Source organism: Antechinus flavipes, chromosome 4, assembly GCF_016432865.1.
Source record: "Antechinus flavipes isolate AdamAnt ecotype Samford, QLD, Australia chromosome 4, AdamAnt_v2, whole genome shotgun sequence".
NCBI lineage: Eukaryota > Metazoa > Chordata > Mammalia > Dasyuromorphia > Dasyuridae > Antechinus > Antechinus flavipes.
Genome location: NC_067401.1, coordinates 39100100 through 39125174, shown reverse-complemented (window position 1 = coordinate 39125174; position 25075 = coordinate 39100100). Strand labels below are relative to the sequence as shown.

Here is a 25075-nt window from a genome sequence, read left to right as displayed (position 1 = left end):
GAGGGCTTTAGGATCAGTCAGAGTTTGGATCAAAGTCCTTGGTCTTTAGGAGGAGAAGTGAAAAAGGCAGGCAAGCTGCCATGTGGCTCGTTAAAGATGGATCCTGGACTATGAAGTCTGGAGCCTGAATTCTCTTCTCATTGTACTGCTGCAGAGTGACTCTGACCATCTCCCTCAGCCCTCCAATCCTTGCCTCCAATTACCTCACCAAAACACATTCGGCAAGCACCAATAGTGAGGAGAGCCATCATATTCTCCAAGTATATGTTTATAGAATCATTGTCTCACAATGAGTAAGTACTTAGAATTAAACACTCTGCTGTCTTTAGATTCAAGTACACCTTTTTCAGAGTTCCAGCCTTCTACATCAATCAATATTGATATATTGTCATATGTCTTCTGAAGCGAGGGAAGAGGTAAAAATATAAGATAATGTGAGCCAAGCACTTCACTTTTTGAAAAAAGAATATGCCAGTAGATAGTAGATATTGGGATCTTGATTGGAAGATAAATTTATATAGAATGAACCTCAAAGAAGAGAGTTGAAAGAGAACTAAAATGTCTATGTGCTTTGCTCCAGAGATCCTGTTGCTAGATATCTATATAAAAAGAAAGGTCCCATAAAGACCAACATGTTTATAAGAAAATTTTTTAGAGTAGCAAAGAATTAGAATCAAAGTAGGTGTCCATTGATTAGGGAATGGATAAACCAGTTGTGATACATGAATATCTTGGAATTTTACTCTTGAGAAATTTTAAACATAGAAGCATGAAAATACTTACATGAACTGACATAATGAAGTAAGTAGAGACAGGAGAACAGTGTACTCAATGACTACAAAAATGTAAATGAAAAACAAAATAAAACAAAAAAACAATGCTTTATAATAACCAATTTTTGTCCTAAGAAGAGATGTGAAAATGCACCTCCTTTTTTTAATTGCAGCATTTTGGGGTGAGTGGATATGAAACATTCAATACATCTGTCAGATTCCATTTGTGTGTTGGTTAGCTTCTTTTCTCTCCTTTTTATTTGTTATTATAAGGGATGGTTTTCTTCATGAAGGAGGGATATATTGAAAATTTCCTCAAACTGGTACTAAATCTTGTTTTTATTTTATTTTTTGTTTTTTTTATTGAAAAAATTTAGCATTGATTTTGATCTTTGTTCTGACATTCACAGAGCATTTTAGAAATTATTCCTATTTGTTAAAATATAACCAATTTCATTTTTAATGATGCTATTTGGCATTCAACATATCTAGTACTTCCTAGTTCTCAAGTTATATGAGTGGTGAAACTTCTGTATAGTTTGTAAAGCCTTCAGGTTTTCTTGTTTCTATTACTTTGCTGACTCATGTTTTCTAACATTTTTTTCACTGCCCTTCCTCTTGCACTGAAGTCATCAGATATTAAAGCATGTTTATCTAATTTAGAGGGTCTTCTTGAATTCTTTAATGAATTTTCCCACCTTCATATCTTCTATGATAGATATTGTCTTATATGCTGCTATTCTTTTTTTTTTTTTTTTTTAACATCACCTTAATTTTCTCCAGGATTTCCTCTATTCTCCTTAAGAGCCATGCTATAAAACAAGTAACATATTTAAAGGACATGCACGAGAGAGAGAGAGAGAGAGAGAGAGAGAGAGAGAGAAGAGGAAGAGAGAGAGAGAGAGAGAGAGAAATTGGCTTAACTGGCCAATATAACAACAACAACAAAAATCTGAATGTGTGTGTAATGCATCATCTTTGTGGATCTCCCATTTCTACAAAGGGGTGGGGGTGGGGAGTATCTTATCATAGCTCTTCTTTCAAGCCATGCTTGTTCTTTGTAATTTTGCAGCATTCACTTTTTGGTATTTTTTTGTGGTTATTCTTTCCTTCTACATTGCTATAGGTACTGTGTAAATTGTTTCATTGTCAGCTTACTTTATTCTACATCAGTTTGTTTAGTTATTTCCAGGCTTCTTTGTATTTGTCATGTAGCATAAATACTAGTTATTATATTCATCATTTTTAAAGCACAGAAATATTTAGTTACATTCGTGTACCATGATTTGCTTAGCTATTCTCCATTTGATTAGTATCTACTTTGCCTCCAATTCTTTGCACTCACAAAAAAAAAAAAGTGCTGCTTTAAATATTTTGGTAAATATGGGAATTTTCTTCTTATCCATGGCCTCCTTGGCATATAAGTCTAGAAATAAATACTCTCGGTTATTTTAATCATTTTTTTCATAATTCTGAATCACTTTCCAAAATGACTATACTGATTCTTAGCTCCACCTACAATGAAGTAGCATACCTGTCTTCTCACAATCCTTCTAATATTAACTATTTTCATCATTTCTTATCTTTGCCAGTTTGCAGGCGAAACTTCAAAATTGTTTTGATTTGCATTTTTCTCATTATAGATATTTTGGAGCATTCTTTCATATGGTTGTTAATGGCTACTTATTATTATAATTATTATTTTTGCAGAGGCAATTAGGGTTAAGTGATTTGCTCAGGATCACACAACTAGGAAGTGTTAAGTGTCTGAGATCACATTTGAACTCAGATCCTCCTGACTTCAGGGCTTTATCCACTGCACCACCTACCTGCCCCAACAAATTATTTTTAAGGTAGTCTCTTTTTTTGTATAAATACATATAATAAACACTGTAATGCCAGATATACAAGTGAGGGCTTCAAGAATATTTAGAACAACCTGCATGCCACAATCAGGAATTGGAGTAGAACTTGAAGATTTTCCATTACACTACACTGAAATATGGAAAGATTTACACAAAATGATGCAAAATAAGGAAAGTAGAATTAAAACATCATTCAAGTTGTTTTACAGTTATATAAAAACTATAACAACAATTTATTATTTCTTCACCATTAGTATAGATTTATAATAAGTGATCAGAAGAGACCTCATTGTTAATGACTATTATTTTTTCTATTTGTGAAAGACTAAAATTTTGAAAATAATTTTGTTTGATTTCATTTTTTAAAACAGATACAATTATTTAGGAAAAAATGATAAATAAAATGAACTTTATTTCCAGTTAATATAAAGAATATATATATATCTAAATGTATATATATATATATATATATATACATATATATATAGCATTTCCATAGTGTCTATATAGCATATCTATAACATATTTATATAGCAACAAAAGGGATCCTAAAAACCCTGTAAAATTTAATCTTGTTGCTTTATCTCATATACTATATTTCTTTGTTTGTTAGATTTTAAGGTGTATCTGTGTCAATAAAATTGGGGAAATCCCAGATAAAATTGAGGAATTCTCATGAATTATCTGGTAATAGAATATAAAGGAGATTCCAGAAAGAGCACGGCAACATTATAAAATATGGATCATTGAGATCTAAAACCATATTATAAAGTGTTGCTCATCAAAACTATTTGGCTAAGAAATAGAATAGTTTGATAAACCCAAAGACTCCAGCTTTTGTGATAAAAACTGATTATTTGACAAAAATCTCTGTGAAAACTAGAAAATAATATGGCAGAAACTAGACATTGGCCAATATCTAACACCTTATACCAAGATAAAGTTGAAATGGATTCATTATTTAGACATAAAGAGTGATACTATAAGTAAATTAGGAGAATAAGGGATAGTCTGCCTCTCAGAGCTATGAAAAAGGGAGGATTTTATGGACAAAGAATAACTAGAAAATATTATGAAATGCAAAATGGATAATTCCAGTAGTTGGGGATGGAGGAGGTTATTTTGTTGTTGTTGTTTTTGGTGAGGCAATTGAGGTTAAATAACTTGCCTGCCAGGTTCACACAGCTAATAAGTGCTAATAAGTTAGCCCCCAACTGAGACAGTCTATATAAGGAAATATACTATGGAGGGAGAACTGGTCTCTTAAAGAAGCTCTGAACTTGCTTTCTTGCAGAGAATATTAAGGGAGGTGAATTTTTCCCATCCTTTTCTTAGGAATGGCATACGATAACAATCAATTATCTATATGGTTTCAAAAGACATTTGAACTTACATACAATCTGATGGGAAAACATAAAACCTTTGTTTCCTGAACTCTAGCTTTCTGCATAGAAGAAGTTAGGAGACAGAGAGTTTGGTGCCATGATCTGGGATCCTGCTCCTTGGAAGATGTCAGACCTTGGTTATGAATGAGGAGGTTCTCTCTAGTTCTAGAATAAATGGTCTTGTTCTTTCTGAAGAATCTAACAATGTCCTAGCAAGGATTGTGGCTTAGAAGCTAGAAGCAACAGAGGCTATTGCCAACTGGCAGAGCAATGTGCTTAGCAGAGAGCAGGCCCATTGTGCCCAATGGATTAGTATGTCTAACCAAAATATTGTATCCCCCAAGGAACAATGAATGCAAGGACATCATTAGGGGATGTTGAGAGCTCTTAACTTGGCAGAGATAAGTTGCTTATCTTTGTTCCTTTTGTGTAGGCCAAGGCTTCTTAAATGTTTTCCACTTGCAATCCCTTTTTGCCCAAGAAATTTTTACATGACTCCAGGTTTATAGGTATACAAATGAAACATTTACTGATAATAAATCATAATTTCGCATCTTCCATATTCAGCTATCAGACTTCATAGTTTAAGTTTAAGAAGCCTAGGTATGATTATTGTACTTGTTTACTTTTCTCAGTGATGGTGTACATGTTTGTAGGAAAGTGTGCCCTCTGGAAATTGTTCTTAAATATTATGATACTATTCCAGTGAATGCCTTTTCTTTTAATTAATTATGTCCTGTAGTTAACTTCTGAACTACATGGGGACTTATGTGTTAGGAGTATAAATGTAAAAAGGATTTGTAATATTGTAATGCCGGAGAAACCGAGGCAAGATAGAGATTAGAAAGTTTTAATATTTTATTGGAGAGTTTAAATTGACTGGATTGGACTTGCATCTCAAAGAATCCAATGAGTGAAGAATTCCAGGGATTTTTATAGGACTTCAACAATCAGAAAAGACAAAGGCAGAGGGGGGCTTAGAACACTGGTCAGTGGACCATAAATTTGGTTTTAACTGGTTAGGGTGAGGATCATAAATTCTCTTAAGTTGGGAGTGAAGAAGGTAGTTAAGCTAGACAAAGTCTGGAAAGAAATAGGGGGTGGCAGCTAGGTATCTGAGATGAACCATCTGCTCTAATGGAATGCTAATGGTCAGGGCTCCCAGGCTAATTTATATCAGTTCTAATGGTTAGGGAAAAGGGGGAAAGTGGGGGACATGGCATACTAACTCAGGGAAATTGAGATATTATAATTCAGGGAAACTGAGGCAGGGAAACTAATGCAGGTGAGATATTATAATTCAGAGAAATTGAGGCAGAACAATTCAAGGAAATTGAGATAGAACAATTCAAGGAAACTGGCATAACAACATGAGGTAATTGTCCCTTAAGGAACTTGCCTGCAAGTTATAGAGTAGCCTATTGAGGCAAAAAGGGTAAGTGGCATTTACATGTACCCTTTGGCCCAGGATGTCCCTGTCCAACAAGATCTTCTAGCTTTGGGCTTACAATAGACCACCAATGAAAGGGGTCAGATGTGTTAGATTTTTCTCTGTCCCTGGCATATGGCCCACAACTTGGAATAAAACCTCAAAGACATCTCTAAAACAAAACTTAAATATGACTCTTTTCCAGGGTTTCTCCCACTTGGATAACAAGGTCCCTTTTTGAAAAGATACTCAATGTATAACATGAACGTCACCTATAGGACAATGGTTTGTTTCCTTTAGTACAGAAATTGCTTCAGATACAAAATAAAATACTTTTAGATGAGCATTAACATATATATAACACATAAAACATACCAAATGGCCTATTTTGCTTTTCATGCTGATCCCAAAGATAACAAGTTTTGTTATCTTTGCTGAATAGTTATTTCACATTCATTTTAGATTTGCATTGCCCAGGCAACACATAAAATCCAGATCTCCTGACTATCCAGAGCATGACTTTCTTTATTTCCTTGACTACAGGTTAATCCCAGATGTGATCTCTGAAGTTATACTTCTATGGAAATAACTCCCTCCTAAGCATCTAACATCCAAGTCAGAGATTTGAATTCATAAAGTAGCTAGCCAAGGCAAGAAAACACTGTTTCTCAGACTTGTTGGTCAAGGACATGTACTCAGGAAGGAAATAGGCAGAATCAAAGAGTTAGGCTTCTCTTAGCAAGCATGTTTGGTCTTATGCACTTGTCTTTTTTTCTTTGTTTTTAGTGAAGCAATTGGAGTTAAGTGACTTGCCCAGTGTCACACAGCTAGGAAGGTCAAATTTGAACTCAGATCATCCTGACTTAAAGGCTGGTGCATTATCCACTGCACTACCTAGGTGCCCCTGGTCTTATGTACTTGTAAATCACTATTATCACTGTGGGATGGAAGAGGAGATCAAATTCCTTCCCTTCACCTTGCTAAAAGTCCAAAGAGAAAAAGTACAAGAAGAGTCCCCAAAGGGAAGGACTGAAGAGTAATAGGAGCCTAACTGACCCCCTTATTCAAGTATAGGTTTGTTTTTACTTAATGGCTTTTGATATCTTCCTTAAGTCTTGTTGATGGTATTTCCTTGTTGCCAGAGCATTTTGATACTTGGCTAATGGATCTTAATGGATTCAGGGAAGGAAGTTTGCTTAACTTTAATCAACTCCAGAGGTTCTTTTTGCCATCCTTTTGAACATACCACTATGGCTAAGCAAATCTCTTTAACTACTGAATGATCTATGACTGGCCCATTTTGTTCCAGTATTGAACCTAAATTACCAGGGAATTGACCTGAATTAGGTCCAACCCAGAACACTCCCAAATGGGCGGCTTCTAATTCTGTCACCATTTATTTTTGACACAACACTGGACAATCAGGAGTGCTATGCTTTCCCAGCAAAGTTCAAGTGCCTCACTTCAGCGAGTCTACTCCCTTTAATGTTTTCTCAATTATCGTCAATTCTTGTCTGGGAATCTGCATTTCAGTTTGGAGATGAATTAATTTAGAAATTAATTCTCTTGAAGATGAGGACTAATATGTTCTAAGTTAAGTGAATAATACCTCCTGCATCACCAACAATTTAACTTCGGAAGTTCCTGTTGCCCCAAATTGAACATAAAAACATTACCCTCTTCTAAAATCTCAACAAAAGTTCTACTACAATGCCTCATCAAGATCTAGAGAAGTCCATGAGTTTTTAGAGTACAAATTCTGACAGATTCTATCATAACTGAAAAGGCTTGTAATACTTGTAACAAATAATGTCCACTTGGAAAGACATTTTGTAATAGGAGATGGGGACTTAACAAATAGGTATAATGACAGGGATTTCATGTAGAAGGTTATGCCTCCATGGAAAGCATCCTGCCTCAGGAGAAGGATCAAAGTTCCTGGGGACAGTTGATATTTAGAAGCTTGGTAAGGCGCAAACCCAAAGAACAGATTTCCTCCTGGCATCTCTAAGAATGAGGTACAAAAGGGTTAAAAAAGCATAAGGGGATGAGATCTCTAAAATAATAACATGGAAGAGGGAACTCAAAATAGATACCTGAGAATCTTTAATTCCATGATGAATACAGAGGTTAAAAAAAGGAATCAGTAAGAATAAGGGCCATGAATCAAATAATAGAAGTCTAGATTAGGTTGAGAGGAAAGAGAAATAATGAAAAGAATGAAAGAAATCATTTTAGAAAAGGAGGGAAAATTGAAAAAAAAAATTGAAGGGAAGGAGAGGAAGAGGGAGTTAAATGACATCTTAAGAGAAAAAAAGAAAAGAACTAGATAAGTAACTAAAAGGAAGAAACACAACAGAATTAGTAAGGAAAACTCCAACACTAGGGAAAAGTTAATGATCTTGATGGGTAATTCTGAGTGGATAGGGGAATCATTGAAGGTGAAGACAAGAGAGCTAATGAAAACAGGGTTGCCTGAATAGAGTTAATTAAGTAAAATTAACTGATTAGACAAAAAGTATTTACTTTAAAAAGAAAAAAACAAAAATCCTCATTCAGGAAAAGAGCTATTAGAAACAAATGATGGAAAATCATCCAATTCTCATATCTTTAAATGTGAATCAATTAAATGATCTAATAAAATGAAAAAGTAATGAATTAGATGAGAAAAAAATCCTAGAATTTGTTACTTATACCTAAAAAAGCCAAGTTATACCTAAAATAAAATTGAGGGGCTGGAACAAAATTTATTTTGCATCTGGTAGTCAAAAGAAAAAATAAGAAATTAAAATTATACTATTAGCAAAATGAAAATAAACATTCACAACATAAAAATTAAGATAAGTATGTATATGAGGGCAAAAGGAGCCATAGGGGGAAAAAACCTCTAATATCAGTATAAAATTATATGCTATAAATAGAATATCATTGAAAGTTAAAAGGAAAAATTAACTGAATTACAAAAGACGTATAATAGCAATAATCTTTAATGTTCTCTGTTTTTAACAGCTCCATTAGAAATAAAAGTTTTTTTAAAAGAATAATAAAAATTGGATAAATCATTAGAGAAACAAAAACTAGGGACTATGGTATATCCTAAGTTGGACTGCTAAAATATACATATTTCTCATGAAATGAAATTTTTACAAAAGTTGTGTATATATTGAAGCAGAAAAAAAAATGTATAAAAGAAGAAATAGTAACTATCTTTTATAGACCATAAAGCAATAAAAATAATCATGTATTCAGGGAGCATAAACAGATGGCACATACTTAAATGGAGACTTAATCAAATTGTGATTTCATTAAGTGATTCAAATAAAAAATCAAAATAACAATTAAAGAAAATGATAATGACAAAATAATATACCAAGGTTTCTTAAATGCAGCTAAAAGAGTCTTCAGAGGAAAATTATAACCCTAAAAACATACATTGACAAGATTGAAGAAAAATGGATGGGTGATTTCAGATTGGTTAAGATGACAGGAAAAGATAATGACAATTGTTGGAGAGAATGTGGGAAAACTGGAACACTAATACATTGTTGGTGGAACTGTGAATGGATCCAGCCATTCCAGAGAGCAATTTGGAACTCTGTTCAAAAAATTATTAAACTGTGCATACATACCTTTTGATCCAGCAGTGTTTCTTCTGGACCTATATCCCAAACATGTGCAAAAATGTTTGTGACAGCCCTTTTTATAAAGGCAAGAAACTGGAAACTGAGTGGATGTCCATCAGTTGGAGAATGGCTAATAAGTGATGGTATATGAATATTATAGAATATTATTGTTCTTTAAGAAACGATAAGCAGAATGATTTCAGAGAGGTCTGGGGAGACTTACATGAACTGATGCTAAGGGAAGTGAGGAGAACCAAGAGAACATTATACATGGTAACAAGATTATTCAAGGATCAATACTGATGGAAGTGACTCTTTCCAACAATGAGATGATTGAGGCAAGTTTCAATGATCTTATAATGAAGAGAGCCATCTACACCCAAAGAGAGAACTGTGGGAAGTGAATGTGGATCATAACATCCTCACTTATTGTTGTTGTTACTTTGTTTTTTTATTCATTTTCTATTTTTGATCTATTCTTTCTTATACAGCAAGATAATTGTACAAATATGTTTACATATATTGAATTTAACATATATCTTAACATGTATAATATATATTGGATTAATTGCCATCTAGGGGAGAGGGTGAGGGGAAAAGGGAAAATTTGGAACACAAGGCTGTGCAAGGATCAATGTTGAAAAATTATCCATGCATATGTTTTGAAAATAAAAAGCTTTAATAATTTTTTAAAATGTATTGGTGAGCTGAATATGTTTTTAAAATATAAAACCAATAAAATTTAAAAATAAGCACAAAAGGGGTACATTAAAAAATTAAAAGAGAAATAGATAAATTGGACATCAAAAGAACCATAGAAATGATAAAATCACAGGCTTATTCTTTGAGAAAATTAACAATATTGATAAACTTTTAGCCAACGTGATAAAAATAGAGGCAGAAAATCAATTCAGCAATAACAAAAGAACAAAGTGACATCACAACAAAACCAAAAGTTAAAAAAGATTACCAGACCTATCATATATAGTTTAATGCTAATAAAACTGAGGCCACAAGTAGAGGAAGACTTTGAAATATATAAAATATCAAAATAATAAAAGATCAAATACAAATTTTTGAATTTAATCTAAGAAAAAGAAATAAAACTAGCTGTAATGGAACTACCACAGGTGTACAAGGGAACTGATTCTGATGAATTAATTTCACATAATTCAATCAGGTTCATAAAGAGAATTACTAACAGTATTTTTATAAATTATTCTCAATAATTGAGAAAGAATGCTTCCTACCAATATATTTTTATGAGAAAAATATAATTCCAATGCTTAAACCAGAGAAGGATAAAGCACAAAAGAAGCACTATAATCTTATATAATTAGTGAATCTCAATACAAAAATTTTAATCATGTTCTATTAGTCTACAACAATACATTTAAGAACTCATCCATTGAATTTCTACGTCTCCATTACAAATTCTCTCCCCCTCTTTTGGAGAGGGTGGAAGTTGAGTATCAGAGAGCTTCTCTTCCTCCTTCACCATTTAAGTAGAACACCTAGGGAATTTATATGAAATTCAAAAGCTGCTATACAAACAAAACTAGTATATCTAGGATAAGAAAAGAATTTAAATAGTAAAAATTCTTTATCAAATTTAAATTAGGATTTGGCATTTAAGAAACATAGTTAATTCATACATATATAATGGTGCATACATATAGGGCAGTTAGGTGACATAGAGGATAGAGTGATGGAAGTCAGGAAGACTCATCTTTCTGAATTCAAATCTGTCCTCAGACACTGTGACCCTGGGGCAAGACATATAACCCTATTTGCCTCAGTTTTCTCATCTGTAAAATGAACTAAAGAAGGAAATGGGAAACCACTCCTGTATTTTTGCCAAGAAACCTCAAATGGGATCACAACAAAATCAGGCGTGACTGAACACACATACATGTATGTATGAAACAAAAAGTCATTTCCCTATAGAGAAATAAGCATTTCTCAAAAGAATTACATACAATTAAAAATGCTTCAAATTTCTAATAATAAAGAAGGGAGTACACATTTATATAGCATCCTTCTGTGTGCCAGGCACTGGACTAAATATTTTCTACAAATATTTCATTTGATCCTTACAACAACCCTATGAGGTATGTTCTATTATCCTCTCCATCTAACAGTTGAGGAAATTGGGGCAAATAGAAATTAAGTGACTTGTCCAGGGTCATATAGCTAGGAATATCTAAAGCAGAATTTGAACTTGGTTCTTCTTGACTCTAAACCCTGCATTTTGTGCAATTCTGAGCCACCATCTGTCTGTAATTACAAGTCAAATTTTGCAAAGTAGCAAAGATGACAAAAGACAGTTATCAGTAGTGGAGTAATTTTGTGATATGAGGCAACACTGGTGCTTTATTGGTAGAATTGTAATTCAGTATAGTCATTTTGGAAAACAATTTGGAATTATGCAAATAAAGTAGCTAAAATGTACAAACTCTTTGAAAACTCTTTAAGAAGAAAGCCCCTATATACTTCAATATAATTTTAATACATTTTTTGTGATAAATAGTTATCAGTAGGAGAATATAGAAACTTTAATATTTAAATGTAAAGGAATATTGCCCCCAACTTTATGCCAATAAATTTGACAACTTAAATGAAATAGAAAAATACCTCCAAAAATATAGCTTGCCCAAACTAACAGAGGAAGAAGTAAATATCCTAAACAGTCCCATCTCAGAAAAAGAAATAGAACAAACTATCAATCAACTCCCTAAGAAAAAATCCCCAGGACCAGATGGATTTACATGTGAATTCTACCAAACATTTAAAGAACAATTAACTCCAATGCTAAATAAACTATTTGAAAAAATAGGGATTGAAGGAGTCCTACCAAACTCCTTTTATGACACAGACATGGTACTGATACCTAAACCAGGTAGGCTGAAAACAGAGAAAGAAAATTATAGACCAATCTCCCTAATGAATATTGATGCTAAAATCTTAAATAAAATATTAGCAAAAAGATTACAGAAAATCGTCACCAGGATAATACACTATGACCAAGTAGGATTTATACCAGGAATGCAGGGCTGGTTCAATATTAGGAAAACTATTAGCATAATTGACTATATCAATAACCAAACAAACAAAAACCATATGATCATCTCAATAGATGCAGAAAAAGCATTTGATAAAATCCAACATCCATTCCTAATAAAAACACTTGAGAGCATAGGAATAAATGGACTTTTCCTTAAAATAGTCAGGAGCATATATTTAAAACCATCAGTAAGCATCATATGCAATGGGGAAAAACTGGAACCTTTCCCAGTAAGATCTGGAGTGAAGCAAGGTTGCCCACTATCACCATTATTATTTAATATCGTATTAGAAACACTAGCCTCGGCAATAAGAGTCGAGAAAGATATTAAAGGAATTAGAGTAGGCAATGAGGAAACCAAACTATCACTCTTTGCAGATGATATGATGGTATACCTAGAGAACCCCAGAGATTCTACTAAAAAGCTATTAGAAATAATTCATAATTTTAGCAAATAGCTGGCTACAAAATAAATCCCCATAAATCCTCAGCATTTTTATACATCACCAACAAAATCCAACAGCAAGAGATACAAAGAGAAATTCCATTCAGAATAACTGTTGATACCATAAAATATTTGGGAATCTATCTACCAAAGGAAAGTCAGGAATTATATGAGCAAAACTATAAAAAAGTCTCCACACAAATAAAGTCAGACTTAAATAATTGGAAAAATATTAAGTGCTCTTGGATCGGCCGAGCGAACATAATAAAGATGACAATACTCCCTAAACTAATCTATTTATTTAGTGCTATACCAATCAGACTTCCAAGAAAATATTTTAATGATCTAGAAAAAATAACAACAAAATTCATATGGAACAATAAAAAGTCGAGAATCTCAAGGGAATTAATGAAAAAAAAAATCAAATGAAGGTGGCCTAGCTGTACCTGATCTAAAATTATATTATAAAGCAGCAGTCACCAAAACCATTTGGTATTGGCTAAGGAATATTGCTATAACAAATGATGAATATGCTAAATACAGAAGAGCAATGAAAGATTTATATAATTTAATGCAGAGTTAAGAAAACTATACACATTAGCTAGAACAATGTAAGTAGGACGAATAGCCACAAAATAATCAAAAGTGAATATTGCAAAATTTAAGAAAAATAAGCATGGCTCAAAAAAAAAAAAAGGAGATATGAAAAGATATACCCATTCCACTCCTTTGTAGAGGTGAGAGATCCATGGATGTGGTACAATGAATATATTTTCATTATTTTTAAATGTATTGATCAGTTTTGTTGCTTTTTTTCTTTTCCTTTGAAAATGTTTTTTATAAGGGCTGTCTCTGGGGAAGGGAGGGACAAAAGAGGAAATGTTGGTGATGTAAAAAAAAAAAAATTATACACAACAAATTATGTCTACTTTCTGAGGACCAGTCTAGCTAAGTATAAAGACACTTATCCCCAAGAAAATGGCTTTTGGGTAATAACTTTTTTTTTTTTTTTTAACCACAGAAACTCAAAAAGGAGCTGAATGTTCATTTATGAAATTAATTAAGATCTGTTAGAAACTTTTGGGGGAGCATTAATAGAATAGTAAATGACAGAGAAGCAATATATTAAGGAATGGGAGAACCATTTCCCAATGAAAAACACCCTTTTCTCAGTCACTTCTTTCATATAACTACCTCATAAAGGCATGAAATTCAAAAGACTGCCAGTTGGGAGACTTCCTAGCTTGCAAATCACTTCACTGCTTCTAAGTGATTTAAGCTTCATCCACTTAAGAAATAATTGTGGTTCTTCAGCCAGTCTAGATGGCCTGCAATGTGCCAATACTGTGAATTAGGTATGTATCTAGCCATTTCCCATTTTTCAGGCTTCAGACTTCTCAGTAGCCTTTTATTTTCTCTGCTTTTGTGACTCATACACCAGCCTCAATAGAAATGGCACATTTCTTGACAGCTTTAAAAAAGTATTCCTAAAGGATTGATTTCTTTTTACTTATAATGAGATTTTAAACTATATAAACCTTTTGATAACTCTCTAAATTTAACTAGCCTGTCTCCCTCTCCAACTCATGTCGACTACGGCAGGTTATATAGAGTTGGTAATCATCTGCATAGAGATAGTAAATGAACCTACTATCAAAATGAAATTCCTAAAACACAGATTTGACCATGTCACTCTTATGTTCAAGAAGATCCAGTGGGATGAAAAGGTGCTCCAAATCATTACTGATCAGGAAATGCAAATCAAGATAACTCTGAGATACCACTACACACTTCTCAGACTGGCTAAGATGACAGGGAAAGATAATGGCAAATGTTGGAGGGGATGTGGGAAAACAAGGACACTGATGCATTCATTGTTGGTGGAGTTTGTGAACGGATCCAACCATTCTGGAGAGCAATTTGGAACTATGCTCAAAAAATTATTAAGCTGGGCATCCCCTTTGACCCCAGCAGTGTTTCTATTGGGCTTATACCCCAAAGAGATTTAAAGAAACGAAAGAGACCCACATATGCAAAAATGTTTGTGGCAGCCTTGTTTGTAGTGGCAAGAAACTGGAAAATGAATGGATGCCCATCAGTTGGAGAATGGTTGGGTAAATTGTGGTATATGAATGTTATGGAATATTATTGTTCTGTAAGAAATGACCAGCAGGATGAATACAGAGAGGCTTGGAGAGACTTACATGAACCTGATGCTAAGTGAAATGAGCAGAACCAGGAGATCATTATACACGGCAACAATAAGACTATGCAATGTACATATTTATCAAAACAATAGAACGTGTATTGTTTATGAATAAATAAATGTGCACATCTGGAGCCACATATTAATTTTTTTAAACTGGGATTCACATTCAATTAAAAAAAAAACCTACTACTATATATAGCATCATATACAAAAGTATTTATCTAGTTATTTTATGCTGATTTTCCCTTGCCACTCCCTCTTTTCACCCCTAACCGTTTCTCATTTCTTCATGTACTCAAGGGTGTATGTAAGTAGATAAATGTCTCATATTATCAGGAGTGATATGATCACTGAGATAATTCCTGGTGGACCATGCATGGAAAATGTCTTTTTCTTATCTCCCATACCCAAACCATCTTGAGTCTCATTCTAAAATAATAACCTATATTTACATACTTTCTTAGGATTTACAAAACATTTTCTATTCATCATTTAATTTGCTACATCATGGCTCAAGGGAGGGAATTATGAATGTGGGAGTTAGAATTCCAAGCTCTGACAATTAACTATCTTACATGACTGGTAAATCATTGTCCTCCCTGGGTTTCAATTTCCTCATCTGTAAAATGAGGGGTTAGATTAGATGACCTTTAAAGTTTCTTCTAGATCTATGGTCCTATTTTTATCTCCATTTTATGGATGAGGAAACAGATTCCAAGAAGTTAAGGAGCTTCTTTAGAGTTAATAAATGTCAGTGGCAAGATTGAACCCAGGTATTCTTATCTCCAGTAGACTTTGCAAAAACTACATTGCCACTCATGTTCTTCTGCTTCTTTTAGCAAGGCATTGAAGCCATCAAGTCTCAAGTTTTCACCCTAGGGTCTTGAGAAAAAAGACAGGTACAATATTAATGTATTTAGATTTTATGTTCTCTAAAGTTAACAGACCAACAGTTCTTCAAGACCTTACTTGAGCTTTACTTCCTCCAAATAACCTTCACTAAAGAGTACAAGCCACCTTAATTTCAAACTCTGCAAACAAAAAACCCTAAATTTAAAGTAAATAAGCTAAAGATGAAATAATATTTTATCCTGGAATCAATAAAGAACAACTAGAGTTTATGGAGTAAGAGAGTTAAATAATCAGAACTGTGCTTTAAGAAAATAACTTTACCAGGTGTGCGAAAGAATGGATTGAAAATGAAGGCAGGTGAATCATTTAGGACACTATTGTAATAGTCCAAGTGAGAGGTGATAAAGGGCTGATCTAGAATGGTGTGCCAGTGGAGAAAAAGAGGCAGATTCAAGAGAAGTGAAGATAGAAATGACAAAATTTGAAAACTGAGTGGATATGTGGGGTGAGAGTAAAGAGTGAAAGATAACATTGAAGTTGTGGAGCTGGAAGTTGGCAATAATAGGCAAATTCAGAAGAGGGGTAAATTTGGGGAAAGATTAGTGAAATTTGTTGAAGATCACAAACTATTCATGTCTATTCATATAGTTTAGGATATGACCATAGTATGAAGTCCTTGTGTTTGACCATGCTTATCTGTTACAAGGTTTTTCTGTTTTTGTTTTTGTTTTTAATTGAGAGAATGGATAGAGGCAAATAAGTGATACAGTAAGGCTGCCAAGGGTGGAATAAGGAAATCTCACCTTCCTATGCTCTAAACTGATCTTAGATACTTCCCAGGATGCGTGAGAATCAAATCAAATAATGATTGTAAAGTACCTACCTTATACTTAGTACAGAGGTACTATACAAATGCTAGTTACTCCTACTATTAGAGAGCTTGATGATGCCAAAAGGAAAAAAAAAAGGCAGCCATTCAAACATCTTTAACAGTGCACAGTCCAGAATGGAGGAACTTTCAGAAGGAAGCACAGATAAGCAGGACTGCTTTGAAAATAAAAAGTTCAATTTATGTTGTATATATACAAACATATAAATACATATATGCACATACACACAGAAATATATTTGTTGTCATTCAGTTGGTTTCTTAATTGTGCTTGACTCTTTGTGACTCCATTTGGAGTTTTCTTGGCAAAATATCAGTGGTTTGCCATTTCCTTCTTTTGCTCATGTTACAGATGAAGAAACCTAGGCAAATGGCTAAAAAGTATCACATGCCAGATTTGGATTCAGGAAGTTGAATCTTCCTGACTCCAGGGCCAGCCCTCTATCCACTACGAGAACTAGCTGCCACATACACCATAAGTATATTGTAATTACATAATTATAACATATATAATCATAATGTCATGTATTCTTTATCTATTACATGCAATAAATATATAACAAAATAATAACATAATTGCATAATAAACATAACATATCATTATATGTAATGTATTATATAATTTTACATATTATATATATAATTATATATACATACACTGTATATGTGTGTATATTAGCATTCCAAGGAAAAATGCTTGCCAAGAACAGCTTCCATTTCCTGGGGTACAGATTTCCTTTTTCAGTGAAGCATTCTTTGGTCAGCTCAGAGCACCCAGCCAATCACCAGTACCCTATGACATTTGAATGGACCAATGGGATAGAGTCTATCCCTATTAGGAAGTTGATCTGGAAAGTCTGTGGTTATGAGTTGAGTGCAACATTTGTGAGCAGCTAAAGGATGCTGTGTTCCTCAGGGTTTTGTGTATTCCAGTTAAGTTGATGGAGGTAGTCTGCACCAGGTTTTGTTATTCAGTCTACAGTTGAAGGTTTTCTTTTTAGTATTGTGTTATGTAGTATTTAGAATGGAGTGTAATTAGTCCAGCTGCAGGTTTTAATAACTTGGTGGTGTATTCTCCTCCCCCCACCATCCACAATTCCTTCTCAAAAATGTCCTTAAATCTTGGCTATTCCATATTTACAAAACTATAAAGCAATGTTTAAACAGCAAATAGGAAGCTCAGTCCAGTGAAGCTTATGGTATTGATGAAACAAAAAAGTATGAATAAGAAATCATAAACAAAATGAAAAACATTTTCTTAAAGAATAAGAATGACTTAAGCAATCATACTACAAATAAGTAAAAAAGGGACTAAACAGAATAGTTTAAACAAAACCTCTAGGCAAAAAATGGAGGGTCAGAGTAATAATTTTTAAAAGTACTTAGGTTTTGTAACTGAGATTTTGAACAGTCACAATTATTTGACAAGACATAATAAAATATCAGTGTTGTAAGGAATCACATGAAATAATGCCTGCGTGTGTGTGTGTGTGTGTGTGTGTGTGTGTGTGTGTGTGTAGTGGCAGTCAGGTGGCACAGTGGATAGAGTGCCAGGTCCTGGAAGTAGGAATGTGTCCTCAGATACCTACTAGTTTTTGCTAGCTGTGTGACCCTGTTTGCCTTCATTTCTTTATTAGTAAAATGAACTGGAGAAGGAAATGCCTCATCATTGCAGTATCTTTGCCAAGAAAATCCCAAAAGTGGTCATAAAGAGATGGATGACTAAAACAGCTGGATCACAAAGCATTTGCATATATATTTGTATATATTATATATATATATATGTATACAAACATTTTGTATATATGTATATAAACTCCAAACGGATCAGAATTTAAGAATAATTCAAAAGACCAAATGCTGTCAATTGATGAAAATAGTGATAGTAAGATTAAAAAATTATTTCAAAATTATCATATGTTTATAGTTATTGGTCTTTAAATACATTTGAACAGATAGGAGAAAGAAAATATTATCAAATATATTTCCTTATAGTCACTTATTTAAGAATCACATTTTGCATGTTTTTTTTGTTGCTCATGTTATGTGAACAGGTTTTGTGCTTTTGTTTTTGCAAATAAAGTTTCATCTCTGGTTGTGCTCCTACACTTGTATTGTAACAAGCACGTCTCATTTTGGCTGGAATATCAGTATCTTCAATCATAGTTGCTATAACTTTCAATTTGCCACTTAAAGAATTGGCAAAAGGCTCTTTGCTCCCCTTTTAGATTATCCTCCTACAGATAATGTTTAAATTACCAACTTTTACAATACATATTATCCATATGTTTGAGAATATGTAGAAGATATATAGAGAGAGACCATCTCCTATCTATCTCCTGCTACTTGCACTGAGTAACCTTTTACTATTTAGTTAAGAACATTGCCCCCTGCCTTATTCTTTTACTACAATAAAATCATATCTGGCTTTTCTTTAGAGTTGTTCTTTGAACATTTGGATGGAGGGTCTTCGTTATAGTTCTAAACTTGGATCTCTTAGAATCCTGTCTGAAAGTCAGGGCTCCTAGAGGCTTCTCTGGAAATTTCAAAACCAGAATTTCTTGAAGAAGCCTACATGTCTTTCTAGACATTCTCTATGATTCTGATGAACAGTGCTAACTATGCTAGATCTTGACTTTGACTTTGTCAAAGAAAAATCCAGGAATGTAAAGTATCAATCTAATATCAAATTGTATAATATCATTCATTAATTGACAAAGTTAATCCTTGTTGAATGGTGGTTTTATGAGCTTTAACATTATTTTTTAGGTTCCCTAGCAGCTTTGCTTCTAATATAACATTTTCTCAAATAAGGGACTCTGTTGATCAAGTATTTATTTTTGGTGTCCACTGCTAACCAAAATTTCAAGCCAAATTTGTCTGGCTTGTATAATAATGTATATTGCATATTGCATAAATTATAGGTGAAAAAAATCATGTAACCATGATTGAGTGGGTCCACTGGACCTTCACTATTTCTAAACAATTCTACTATAGTTCCCTTTATCAGCTCACTATGCCACTCTCCACAGTGGATCTTCCACGTTTTTCTTCCCTCTTTAAATTTCCACCATTAATATACCAAGAGTAACAATAAGATCAATGACATTTTCTAATTAATCTAATACAATGGATCACTTTGTGTTTCCTATTACTGACCCTCAACATTTGTACATTTCTGAATGTTTATAAGCATGGATTCACTAACTATAATTCAAAAATAAGAAATAGGAACTTTTCCTAATAAGACGGGTTATAGAATATGTGGTAATATCTTTATATTTAGCCATTGCAAATATCCTCACACTGCTTAAGAAGAAGCAACCTGTTGTCAAGAAGAAATATATTTACTTCAGATATTGTGACTCTGTCTCTTTTGTTAACTTGTATCTGATAAGAACCATATTGCTCCTTAGCTGTTAGATTGCCATATACAGAAGGAATTTCACTGGTATAATCATCACCCTTTGAGTCACTACTGTCACTAGAATCATGATGTATACTTTCTCTGCTTTACGAAACTGCAATTATTGCAATTGCAGAAATTACATCATCAAATTCATTATCTGAAAGTTCAACACTGGAGTTAAATAATATATTTCTAAAATCTGTTCTCCATAGTCTCTTAGACATTTTATAAGTAAGGATGCTATATTATAATGACCAAACTATAAATTCTGAAAATTTGGAAAAAAACAGAAAAAATGAGTAAAATAGTAGAAACTATATGTAAAGATAAAATTTTGTTTTATCTTATAAATTCATTATTCAGAGCAGCTAGATGGTACAGTGGATAGAACATTAGCCCTGAAGTTAAGGTGACCTGGATACTTAACATTTCCTAGGTGTGTGATCCTAGGCAAGTCACTTAACCCCAATTGCCTCAGCAATAAATAAATAAATGAATTCATTATTCACAGATTTTTATAAACACTTAATGAAATCTCCTGATTCTTCAAGGGAAAACTACTACTATGGGCAAAAAAAGACACAAAAGCAATAAATGTTGGAACATTCCTTCATATTTGCAACAAAAGTATAAAGTACTTAAACATATATTTCATTTGATGCAGTTAGTTCTTACTGACAGAACCACATATTTTATTCTTTTTGTTGTTTGGAAAAGCAATTTTTTTGGAAAAAAATTTTTTATTGAAAGCAAAAATATAGAAAAAATCATCAAGTACAAAGTACAAAAACCTAATCTTTTGAGTTTCACATGTCTAAAAAATTTTGTATCAATTGATATACCTAGTCCTTCTCATTTGTAAAGTGCTCTAAGTACTTGTTGTTGTTATTATTATTGTTATCATATTGCTTCATGATGGCTATTTGGATCTCAAAAGAAGCATTTTTGGGACCCTTAAAATATTCCCAGCCATAGAGTATAACATTGTAACCAATAAATTTTATAAGGTACTGAAACAAAGAACTCTTGGATCTAAACTTTCAGTTTTGCCTTAAATCTGGCACCTAAAAGCTCTTCCAAAGGAGTCCAGACACTGTAAGAGACAATGGAAAAAATAAAACTTCATAACAAAGAAAAGATGATTAACACAGATTTTAAAAAGGCCCCAAAAGAAAAAGAAATGCATATTAATATCAAGTTAGACAGAATTTATCTTGTTCTCATCATCTTGAGTTTAGCTGCTTTTGAGAAACATTTTGCCCTGGTAAATCTGAGTTGGGGGTGATTTGTCTTTGTCTAGTGCCCACAAATTGTTTGATTTGACCCTCTTACAATAAGAAAAAATTTCCATGACTCAATATCTTAGAGTTTTAACTGTAGCTTCAATTAACAGTATCTGAGATGGATAAATATTCCCACCTTGTTTCTGAGGCAGATTTGCAGAGGCATTCCTTCCTGTAGATCCGCTTGCCAGGTTCCAAATTGTGCTATGACTCTCATAATGTTTTCCTAGGTAAAAAATATGGAATCTTCATGCATTTTTCTATTATCTTTACCCAGGTACCATGCTAACTTTATTTGTATCATTGCAATTTTAGTATGTGTGCTGCCAAAGAAAGTACTGAATGTGCCATTTTAAAAAAAGCAAATGGTATGTATTCCTCCTTGTGTGTTCTTCTTCGTTTTATAGAAATACCCTTATTTTTGGTGTTTCTTAAGTTCTTAGAGCCCATGATAAACATGTTAACATTTACATAAATACTTTTGGAACTAACAAACCTCATTTCACAAAATGATAACAAAGATTGAAAACATAACTTGTTTAATATAAGTAAAAGTGGTTTATCTCAAGATAGAGCTATGAAATGACTGCGATTCAAGAGCAGAATCAAAAAGGCACTCCTTAGTCAACATCCACAAAATCATTATATATATACATATATTACATATTTCTATGTATCAGCCAAAGAGCTTTAAAAATTACTGAATTTTGCAGATTTGTTTTTAGATGGCAAGGATTTAATATAGTATTTGGAGATCAGGTCAGTGCTATAACTAGAAATTATAGAAAAGTTCTCTTTCAGGAGCCCAGATATATTTCTTGATGATTGTACAATGAAGTGGTGAAAACTATTGCAGGTGGTAAAAAGGTAGGAGCTATCTATAACTTGTTCATTACTTGTCCTTAAAAAGAACCAATTACATCATGAGGATGATATCTTAACTTGGATTGAAATGAAGCAGAACTGTACAAAGTTTTTAGCCTCACTGTTTCCTCCAGTTATCAAAGTCCAGTGGCAAGACAGAAGCCAAGATGAAAAAAAAAAGAGGGAGAGAGAAAAAAGTCAAAACAAAAATGAACTGCAATGGCCCAGAATGAAGTAGATGAATTTGGCCTTGCTAAATTAAGATCTTTTTCAGGCCTTTCCCAAGCTAGAAATCCGAGGCATTGCCCATTCAATAAATCAAGGTTAGGTAATATTTCTTCACTGTATGATTTTGGTTGACAAGCCATTTACCCTCTCTAAACCTCAGTTTCCTCACCTATAAAATTGGACTGAGATGACCTCTAACATTTTCCAGGCAAGAATTTTTAATACCTCTCTTTCCCTTCTCACCAGGAAAAAATGTTTACTTTTTATCCTATATAGATGATTTCATGAGAAATATGTTATGCAGAGACTGGATGATTATCTTTAAGGTATAATAAATAAGAGATTCCTTCCCTCATTTCCCTCAGTAATCAATTAAAGTATCAGCTAGAGCCTATCTTAGTGCTCTGAGCTAATTGTGTCTTTATTCTCTCAAGAATTTCTTGTATCTTCTTTATAATAATATTACTATTAATAATGATGATGATAAAGACTGGGTGTCCTTATACCACTCAAACTGAAAGTTCAGGGGCCATTCACTAGGCTGACCCCACTACTTATTATAAATCCACCATATTAATGCCAGACTTACACCAGATCAGAATGGTCCACTGCAACTCAGTATTAAATAAATCAATAAACATTTATTAAGCATCTACTGTGTACTCAGCACCATGCTAAGCCTAGGAATACAAAAAGAGACAACAATCCAAAAGAGACAAACAACAATCCATTAACTTGAAAGACAATTGGCTAACATTGTAGATGACAAGCTTTCTAGCCTTCATACATTATTAAATGATAAATTACTGTACTGCAAACACATATCCAAACTATCCTTGAGAATTTAACAAATAGTACTAGAACTAGAACATCATTACAGATAGAATTATTATCCACAATTGCCTGTACACAACATTGATCCAGAAGAACTTAAGAATAATGTTTTTAATTGATTTCACCATAACAAAATCTAATAATCTTTAAGCTGTGTGGAATACAAAACTTGCACAAAATAGAGAAAGTAAAAAAATCACATGGGAACAAGATGAATATACATTACTGTCTGCTATTAGATTTTCAGTGGTTCTATAGAAGATGAATTTATTTTCCAATTCTCCTATTACATAAAGGAGCCATTTTAGCAACTTCTTCAAGATTCCACAGAGCATGATAATAAAAATAGTAGAAAAGCAACTTGTTCCCAAACTGTTTTTGTCTAAACCTCATGAAAAAAGAGTGTGAAAACAGGAAAGACAACAATAACATTGACAGCAGTTTTAGAAAGAATACAAAAAACAACTCTTAACAATAACAAATTATCCAGCCTACCACCCCACCACACTTAACAAAAAATTTACACTCTTAAAAAAAAAGATTGATGGATGTTCTCAGAGGACATTGAAAACAGGTCAAAAATTTTCAGTACACTTTTAGAACAGACATCACTTCATAGAACTAAGTAAAGAGTAAAGACTGAGGTAACTGTTATACTAATAACAGACACATATAGTCAGTTTTATTGAATGTAATTTATATTAGTCTGCCAGTAGATGAATCTTATTAAAGGATAAGATTTAATAACAGAATAAAAAAGCTGATCATTGGCAATATTCACATGAACTTAATTATGTCACCATGAACTCAGTAATATGTCAGCAAAGGAACCCAAATGACTGAGTAAAATAAATTTGTCTACAAAAAAGAAGGGGTTCATGATAATGATACAGACTAAGCCACTGTTGCTACTAGTCAGTCAGTCAATAAATATTTATTGAGACCAACTATGTGCTAAGTACTATGCTAAATGCTGGGGATACAAAGAAAGATAAAACACAGTCCCTGCTTTTAAGGATCTCACAATATAAGGGTTAAGGCAATATGTACACAACTCTGTATAAACAAACTACATATAGAATAAACTGGAAATAACAGAGGCACTAGAATTTTTTTTGGTTATATAGTATATGGTTCATTTCATTATCATTTAATTTCATTATTCATATCCTTATGTAGTCTGATAGCATGATTTCTTTTTTTTTTTTAAATAACTTTTTATTGACAGAACCCATGCCAGGGTAATTTTTTACAGCATTATCCCTTGCATTCATTTCTGTTCCGATTTTTCCCCTCCTCCCTCCACCCCCTCCCCAAGATGGCAAGCAGCCCTTTACATGTTGAATAGGTTACAGTATATCCTAGATACAATATATGTGTGCCGAACCGAACAGTTTTCTTGTTGCACAGGGAGAATTGGATTCAGAAGGTATAAATAACCTGGGAAGAAAAACAAAAATGCAAGCAGTTTATATTCATCTCCCAGTGTTCTTTCTTTGGGTGTAGCTGCTTCTATCCAGCTTTGATCAATTGAAACTGAATTAGCTCTCTTTATTGAAGAGATCCACTTCCATCAGAATACATCCTCAAACAGTATCATTGTTGAGGTATATAATGATCTCCTGGTTCTGCTCATTTCACTTAGCATCAGTTCATGGAAGTCTTGCCAGTCCTCTCTGTATTCATCCCACTGGTCATTCCTTACAGAACAATAATATTCCATAACATTTATATACCACAATTTACTCAACCATTCTCCAATTGATGGGCATCCTTTCATTTTCCAGCTTCTAGCCACTACAAACAGGGCTGCCACAAACATTTTGGTACATACAGGTCCCTTTCCTTTCTTTAGTATCTCTTTGGGGTATAAGCCCAGTAGAAACACTGCTGGATCAAAGGGTATGCACAGCTTGATAACTT

General features: G+C 33.2%; 1 non-coding gene across 1 annotated transcript; it reads right to left on the bottom strand.

Moving 5' to 3' along the window:
* Positions 1-21458: 21458 nt before the first annotated feature.
* LOC127563581 (U6 spliceosomal RNA) lies at positions 21459-21565 on the bottom strand. Its single transcript, XR_007954028.1, has one exon. It is a non-coding gene; the product is annotated as a U6 spliceosomal RNA (small nuclear RNA).
* Positions 21566-25075: the final 3510 nt, after the last annotated feature.